This window comes from Suricata suricatta, chromosome 10 (genome assembly GCF_006229205.1).
Source record: "Suricata suricatta isolate VVHF042 chromosome 10, meerkat_22Aug2017_6uvM2_HiC, whole genome shotgun sequence".
NCBI lineage: Eukaryota > Metazoa > Chordata > Mammalia > Carnivora > Herpestidae > Suricata > Suricata suricatta.
The window spans coordinates 64,245,755-64,254,889 of record NC_043709.1 but is presented as its reverse complement, the minus strand read 5'-3'; the positions used below and the strand labels follow the sequence as shown (position 1 = coordinate 64,254,889).

Here is a 9,135-nt window from a genome sequence, read left to right as displayed (position 1 = left end):
GCCCACTCGGCGCCCGACTTGGCCGCCGCAGAGGCGGGCTCCTGACTTGGAGCCCCCTCCCCGCGCCGGGCCTGTGGGGCGGGGTCCGCCGCGCCTGCGGACAGCGAGCTCGGGTGCTGCAGTCTTCGGCGCATGGCTGCCATGGCCTGGGCGGGCGGCAGTGGCGGGCGCAGGTTCCGAAACCAGCCAACATGGGAACGGGAAAGGAGGCTTGCCTTAATATGGACGAGCCCTAAGATTTAAGAAGTCCATACCGTTTTAGAGATGAAGCACTATGAAACGCAGAAACTTCTGGTCCGGATAGCTCAGCTGATTATTTTCATGTTGCCACAATTTGTCAGTGAGTTTTGTCTTTTTCTTTTCTCAGTTCCTTTAAAGGCAGTGCATTCTTTACTTACCTGGTAATGTGGAGGAGGCAAGGTTTAGAAAACACTAATTTTACTGTAGTGACTTGTTCGTTAAACTACGGTGCCAGACGTTGGAAGCAAAAGTATTTCAGTCATTCAGAGTAGTACCGAAGCATTGAATATCGAGGCTGTTAATAGGGCTTACTTACTAGGCCCTAGGTTTAGACCTAAACCAACAACTTTATGGAACAGTCTCAGGGCCTTTTAAAAAGGGAGGAGATTCAAAGATAGGTTTCAGGGGCCCCTCACTGGCTCAGTTGCTAGAGCCTGTGACTCCTGATCTCGGGGTTTGTGAGTTTGAGTCCCAAGTTGGCTAGAGAGGTTGCTTAAAAATAAAATCTTAAAAAACAAAAACAAAACAAAGATACATTTCAAATGTGGTAGCTGAATGGGAGAAATTTGGGTAGAGAGGAAATTGTTTGACACCGAAGGATATTAGGAAATAGGGAATCCTTGTGTTTTATTTAGAGCTTCGTAAAACTGTATATAAGAATAACTGCTTTCTGATCTGTCAAGATAGATCAGTTGGTTATAGCGCAGTGCTGAGAGGCCCAGACCCCTCCAACGCCTTTTGGGAGAATCTATTACAGGACCATAAACTATATATTGCTAACCCTTGGAAATGCATAAAGTGGTTAGTAAGATAAAGTGTGACTTTAAAATGGCCCTAGAAGAAACCTATTGCTGTAATACTATTCAAGATATCCTTGCAGTGATATGTTAGTAACAAAAAAAGTAAACATAAAACACTAACAATTCATAGCTCATACTCAATTATTACCTTACTCAGATTTGGTAAAGCCTTCACCCTTCATATCAAATAACAAATTTACACTATTAATATGTGTATGTAGTTTGTAATGATATATGTGTGTGTGTTTCTAATTTCATATATATTTCTAATTTTATAACTATATATATAATATCTCCACTTCTATGAACCTGGAATACAAACAAGGAGATTTTCTTTTCTTTCTAATAAATATATATTTTTTGTAATCCTGTTAAAAGGTTTTCAACTCAAGATCCAAATTTGCACACGTTTTCCTAGGTTACCAGGGACAGGAATTTATTTAAATATTGTCTCACAAATTCTTAAAGGAGATGGAAAAGAATTAGTTTGCTTGGACCAGAAGAATGAATGTTAGGGAACCACTCTGCCTAACTCCATTTTGCTGTCTGCTCTGGACGAAAGCCATTTGGAAGCAGGCACCTCCCTTCTCCTAGTTCTCTGCAGAACCTTAGAGCTCTCACTGCAGACATTGCTCCTATGGGCCTGGATGTTTCCCTAGACACCTTCCTAAAATCATTAGCTTTGCTAGCCTTGTTTCTGTGAATTCCCCTGTTGTGAATGAGGAAATGTTTGAGGGTTTTTTTAGGTCCCTGATGATACCTCAGTTTTTACAGAGTAATTTAGAGCCAAAAGGGACTTTTAAATATAATCTAGTCTGGTATCTTTATGGCAGAAAAATACTGAATAATGATAAATTTATTTTGCTACCTCTTTAGTACCTGAAAGGAAAAGCTGACTTTTTTTACCCATATAAAACTTCTATAGCTTTATTTAATATATAGATGTATATACTTTGTATATATATATATATAACAGCTAAATAGTAGCTATCTATTGCTGGGACATAAACACAGTATTATCCACTGTCTTAACATTGTAACTGATTATATTATAGATCTTTCTTTTGTTGGACTGTTTCAGGGCTTGTAACAATCTGCTTTGAGTTTTTGATGTAACGGAAATGCTGTTGCTATTTGAGCCACTCCCATCTTTGTTACTTAATATTGTGGCCATTTGCTACTGTTTCACACAGTCAGCAACATTTTTGATAGTTCCATATTGTGGTTTAGACACAATAGTTCACAATATATTTTGTTCCTTTAACCAGCTCTACCAGGAAAGACAAAAATAAGTAGCAATAACTTATGAAGCATCAACTATTTTCATACGAAGCATCAACTATTTTCAAACATTTGGCCTTTTACTCTTACTTAACACGGTGTTATAAACTTACATATACTATTTTGTGTTCTTTTCCTGCCCCCTCCCCCACTGCCCACCTCCCCTGTTCCCTTCCCCTTCCTCCCTCTCAGGTGGTATAGGGGAAAGAAAATGGGCTTTGGATTCAGATAGTAATAGATGCAATTTCATTTTTGGCAGTTAATGGTAGTATGACTTTTTTTAGATCCTTAATTATCTTTCTCCAGCTTCATTTATGAATGGGAATCCCCCTAATTGCATGCAGGCTCCATGTCTATGTGGAAGCCAATCTTGGTTGCCTCTCCAAAAACCACCTTCTTCTATTCTTCTTTGCCAGGCTAATCTCTCTCTCTCTTATTTTCTTTTCTTCTCTTTTTTTTTCATGTTTATTTTTGAGAGAGAGACAGAACACAATCAAGGGAGGGGCAGAGAGAGAGGGAGACACAAAATGTGAAGCAGGCTCCAGTCTCTGAGCTGTCAGCACAGAGCCTGGCATGGGGCTTGAACCCATGAACTGCGAGATCATGATCATGAGCCAAAGTCCGACACTTAACTGACTAAGCCACCCAGGTGCCTCCTCCTCTCTTTTTAAAGGATATTTATTTGCTCCATCCCAGGGGACAAATCAAGGGAATGCTATTTCCTTTTACCAGTAGTTTACTTGCTTTTTTAGTCTCCTTATGATTGGACCCCAGTTCTGGCTGGAACATAAAGGGAAGTTGGCTAGGATATTTCTGGAAATGGTTTTGAGAGAACATTCCAACTACTTCCATTTTGACCTCAGTCTGTACTTTTTTTTTTTTTTTTAACAGGAAGACTTTTTAAAAATTTATTTTAAGAGAGAGAGAGAGAGTGCACACACACACACACACACACACACACACACACGTGGGGGAGGGGTAGAGAGAGAAAGGGAGAGAGAATCCCAAGCAGGCTTTGTGTTGTTAGTGCAGAGCCCCACTCAAGGATCGATCATACAAACAGTGAGATCATGACCTGAACCAAAATCAAGAGTTGGATGCTTAACCTGACTGAACCACCTACGTACGTACCCCTGACCCTTACTCAGTCTGTACTTTCTAATTGATTAAATTATTTTTTCCAAACATCTCTCTCTCTCTTTTTTTAAGATTTTATTTTTAAGTAATCTCTATACTCAACATGGGGCTTGAATTTACAGCCCTGAGATCAATTCGCAGGCTCTATTGACTGAGCTGCTAGGTGTCTTACCAAACTTATCTCTTAACTCAGGCAAAAGACCCTGTGGGCAAAGTATCCCCTGATGGGAACCAAAACTACCCTTTTGAGCAATACGGGGTGCCCTGACCCTGCAGGACCCCTTGTGACTGACCCTAAAACAATGATCAGTTTAACCTTCATTGTCTACCTGCATGTACCCACCAACCTTTTCTCCACATTTTCCTTATGTATACCTGGAAGTATTTTCAGCACTTTGGACACACTCTGAGATGTTGGTCTGCTGTTTTCCCAGTGTTGGCCTCAATGAGATAAATTTCTTTCTTCTTTCACCATCACTTGTTTCTCTGCCTTTGGGTTTTGTCAGTGGCAAGCGGTTCAACCTGATCTGTTTGGGACCCCCAGAGCCAGGGGCTCCTGCACCCCTGTGCCCCCAACTACAATTTTCACCCCGATCAAAAGAGATTGCACCCTTGAAAGCCCTTTTGTTTCCGTCCTTCCCTTTCTTTTCTGTTTTTGGAAATGTTCTGTGAAGGTGTAATGCCTGCAGCCAATTTAGGACTTTCAGGGTCTTAATATAAAGACAAAAGCCTGGGTGGCTCAATTGGTTAAGCATCTAACTCTTGTTTTTGGCTCAGGTCATGATTTCACAGTTTGTGGTTTGAGCCCTGTATCAGGCTCTGTGCTGACAGTGCAGAGCCTGCTTGGGATTCTCTGTCTCTATCTCTCTCTGTCCCTCCACTGCTCACTCTGTATCTCTCTCTCTCGCAAGATAAATGAATAAACATTAAAAAATTATTTATTCATTAAAAAAAGACAATCAAAGAGATACCAACTCCGTGCTTTGGCACTGTGAAGCTGCTAAGCCAACCTTAAAACCACCTACTTCCAGATTTATTATTATACTAAGTGCCTAATTTGTCACTTGTTGAATGTTGGAGTTGGTGATTGATTGCACACAGAGTTTGAAAGAAAACTGAGGAATGGAGGTTAATTTTTAGGTTTGGGGTTTAAGTGATTGAATGGTAGTGTTTTTCACTGAGATCAGAACACTGAAGGAAGAATGGCTGTGAACTGAAGAAGGGACACAGGAGAAGCTAACAATTCAGCTTTTGGCTTGTTTTGAGGCTTAAGCATCTGTGGTATATATACCTGGAGAGGTCCATTAGTCATATATGCAGAGATGGAGAGAGGAGAGAGATACAGATTTGAGAGTCTTCAGCATAAAGATGGTAATTAAACCATGGAGATGGATAAGACCACTTGGGAAATGCAAGAACTAGGAGAGAAGTAGCCTTAGTAGAGAACCTGGCCTTAGTAGGGAATCTGGAGAATGGCCATATTTAAAGTAGAGAAACGGTACGTATAAAAGGAATGTATAAAAGGAATGATCAAGGAAGGAGAACTGGGGGTCTCATTGGCCAAGGAAAGAAATGGTTTCCAGAAGGAGAAGTGGTACAATACCAAATGCTGCAGAGAAGTTAAGTAGGGTAAGGACCAGAAAGTTTTCACTGTGTGTGTGTGTGTGTGTGTGTGTGTGTGTGTGTGTGTGTATATATATATATATATATATATATATATATATATATAACTTCTTTTATTTATTTTTTGGGTAAATATTTATTGAGAGCTTACCATCCAGGTACTCCTTTTAAATGTTGGGTAGATATAACAATGAACAGAATATGTTCTTCACCCCCTTATGGAATTTATATTTTATTTAAAAATTTTTAATGTTTTTTATTTATTTTTGAGAGACAGAGAGAGACGATGTGAGCAGGGGAGGATCAGAGAGAGGGAGACACAGAATCTGAAGCAGGCTCCAGGCTCTGACCTAGCTGTCAGCACAGAGCCTGACGCGGGGCCCGAACCCACAAACTGTGAGGTCTGACCTGAGCCAAAGCTGGATGCTTAACCGACTGAGCCACCCAGGCGCCCTTGGAATTTATATTTTAGTGAAGGAGAAAGAAAATGAATACATAGCAGAGAGATGTGAAGTACAATGTCGAGTACTAATGAGTGCTATGAAGAAAAATAAAGTCTGAAAAGAGATTAAAGTTAAGAGGAATACTATTTTAGATAAAGTGATCTGAGAGAGCCTCTCTGAGGAGGTAGTTATTTGAACAAAGACTTGAGTTAGGTGATAGAGTGGGCATTTCATGTAGATGAACATCAAGGGTAAAAGCATCAATAAAGTCAGTGAGATAATAGCAGAGGAAGTGAGGGGGAGAGTATTATGAAATAAGATTAGAGAAGTAGCCAGTGTCTAGATCATGCAAGTATCTTTCTTATTAGCCATGGAAAATGTATGTTTTATTCTAAAAATAAGGGAAGCCATTACATAGTTTTGAGCAAAGATGTGGCATATTCTGTTTTAGACTTTAAAAGGATTGTTCTGACTGTTATGAGAATAAACTATAGGAGGTTAACAGTGGAATAAGGAAGATGAGTTAGAAGGGAATAATAGTAATGCAGATGAGAAGTGATAATTATTTGGACCAGGGTGCACTAGTGGTAGAGGTGGTAAAAGGTGGTCAGTGTATGGATATATTTTGAAAGTAGTACTGGTAGGATTTATTAATGCGTGGAATGTAGAATGAGAAAGAAAGAGAGGAGTTTCTGGCCTGAGCAACAATGGGGAATACCGAAGGAGGAACAGGAATAAGGAAATGGAGGGAACCAGAAGTTCAGTTTGGACATGGTAAGTCTGAGATGTAGGTATTAGTTATCTAAGTAGAAATGCTGATTAGGCAGTAGGCTAAAGTGCAGAGAAATCACACTGGAAATAAATTTAGGATTCATCAGCATGGAAACTGGGTGACATCACCTAGGAAAAAAGTATAGATTAAAAGAGGACCAAAGGGGTGCCTGAGTGGCTCAGTTAGTTAAACATCTGACTCTTGATTTTGACTCAGGTCATGATCTCACAATTTGTGAGACTGAGCCCTGAGTAGGGGCTTTGTGCTGACAGTATGGAGCCTGCTTGAGATTCTCTCTCTCCTCTTTCTGCCCCTCTCCTGCTCATGCTCATGCGCTCGCTCGCTCTCTCTCTCTCTCTCTCTCTCTCTCTCTCTCTCTCTCTCTCTTTGTCTCTGTCTCAAAACAAATATATAAACATTAAAAAAAATAAAAGAGGATCAAAGATTGAATCCTAGAGTACTTCAGATTTTAAAAATGAGAAAGAAGATCCTGTAGTCAAAAGTGAGAAGGATCAGACAGTGGTAGAGGAAGAAAAACATGAATAGCGTGGTGTTTGGAAAGCAGATGAAGAGAGTGTTTCAAGCAGGTGAGTGTTAACTGTGTCAAATTCTTTTGGGAAGTTAGGTAAGGTAAGGTCAGAGAGTTGGCTCATAGATTTGGCAGTGTGGATGTCACTGGTGACCTGGGCAAGAATGACATCAGTAGGCATGAACGAAGAGCTTGATAGGGGAGGGTTTGTGAGAGAATGAAGATGAAGAAGTGGAGAAAATGGGATAAAAACTTCTTTTGAGGAATTTTGCTTTAAGGGAGTAAAGGAAAATCGCTGAGATAGCTGGATAGGGATGTTCAATAAAGGGAAGATTTTTTTTTTTTAAAGATGGGAGATAGTTTAGCTTGTGTGTTTGCTAGTGAGAAGAAACAGAAGAGAGGGAGAAAATTGATGATGTGAGGAAAAGGTGGGATAAATTAAGGAGCAATGTTTCAGAATAGTGAAATGGGAAGGGATCCAGTGAGCCTCTGGTTAACCAGTGTGCCAAGGTTAACCTTGGAGAGGAGCATGATAGTTTTTCCCCTGACACATAGGAGGCAGCCATATGAGTACAGGTTTAGATTGACAGATTTGGTGGTGGGAACACTGGAATCTCTCTTCTGATTGCTTCTTTTTTCTTCCTCAGCCTAATGAAATAGGAAAACAAGTAATTTCTCCTTATTCTGTCCCTGTTTCTTAATAACAGCAGAACCCTGTTTGTGTTGGGAGCTAGGTGCCAAGTTTCTGTTTCAATTACACAAGGGATGTCTATGTGACTACATTCTGGTAAATTGTTAGTGGAAGTTACTTTGTGGGGCTTCTGAGCTGGTATATATTTTTTGGCCCTTTCTCTCTCTCTTTCTCTCTTTGGCTTAGAATGTGGACATGACAACTGAAGTTCAACCATCTTATGACAATAAAGTGGTCCTAAACCATTGCTAAGGGTGGAGGAAGATAGAATCTAGTCCCTGATGACATTGTGGAGCTGCTGCACCAGCCCAGGACTGCCTACTTCTGGACTTTTCATTATGGGAGAAAATAAAACAATCTGTTTAAGTCACGTTGATCTTTTCCCCTTTTTTCATTTTCCTGGGTTATGTGTGTCTGTTATTTGAGGCTGATTGAAGTTACAACTGATGTGGTGGGACCTTGTGGAATTTTTCTTCTGGTTTTTTTTTTTTTCCTTTTTCTTTTTTTTTTTCAGTGAAATGGGGAGAGGAGGCTCATTGACTAAAGGTGAGGATTGGGGAGGGAATGTGGGAGGTTTGAAGAGAGCAATTGTATAAAATAGTCATCTCTGACAGTGGGAGGGTAAATTAACTAGGGAAATGTAGTAGAATTTCCAAGTATTGTTGAAGGCATAGTAGGTTTTTCAAACATTTGTGGTTGTAAATACAAAATGATATCAGTCATCTGGTTATATTTTTTTCTAGTCAGGATCAGCTGCCCAGGTGAGGTATGAAATAGGTGGAGAATTAGATTTATCTGGGATTTGTGTTTTGCTGAAACTGCTCGATCACCATTTGTGAAATAGAAGACAAAGTAGATGTTAGTCACTGAGAAGATAATTGAATATCTGAATGGGTTTTTAAAAAAATGTAAAAAAAGTATAATAAAAACAATAGACTTGAAAATAAAACCTAGACACATTTTTTGAGTCATTAAAAGTTCTCACGCTTCAAAAGTTGAAGAAGTAAGCCAATATATATTGAGAAGTTTTGCTTCCACCCTGTGGTGCTCAGATAACTGGTTAAATATTATTTTTGGATGTGTCTGTGAAGGTGTTTCCAGAGGACATTAGCATTTGAATTGGTGGACTGAATAAAGCAGATGGCTCTCTCCAATGAGGATGGACATCATTCAAACCCTTGAGGGCCTGGGGCACATGGCTGGCTTCCTTGGTAGAGTGTGGAACTCTTAATCTCAAAGTCATGAGTTTGAGCCCCACTTGGATGTAGAGTGTACTTAAAAAAAAAAAAAAACCAAAACCAAACCAAAACAAAAAATATTGAGGGCTGAATAGAACAAAAAGACAGAGGAAGGTTGAATTTACTCTCTCCCTGACTACATGAGCTGAGACATCAATCTTCTGACCTCAGTTCTCCTGATTCTCAGACTTTACATCCAGACAGGAATCTATCCCGTTAGCTCCCTCCAACCTTTGAATTATGTGACTGGCTTTTCTAGGTCTCTAGTTTGTAGATGGCAGACAGTGGGGCTTCTCAGCCTCAATAATAATGTGAGCTAATACTTTATGATCTCGGTGGATGGATGGATGGATGGATGGATGGATGGATGGATGGATAGAG

The 9,135-nt window shown here is 39.9% G+C and overlaps 1 long non-coding RNA gene across 1 annotated transcript; it reads left to right on the top strand.

Annotated features, from left to right (window-relative positions):
- Positions 1 to 38: 38 nt before the first annotated feature.
- LOC115303695 lies at positions 39 to 7,887 on the top strand. Its single transcript, XR_003914199.1, has 2 exons — positions 39 to 340; positions 7,703 to 7,887. It is a non-coding gene; the product is annotated as an uncharacterized LOC115303695 (long non-coding RNA).
- Positions 7,888 to 9,135: the final 1,248 nt, after the last annotated feature.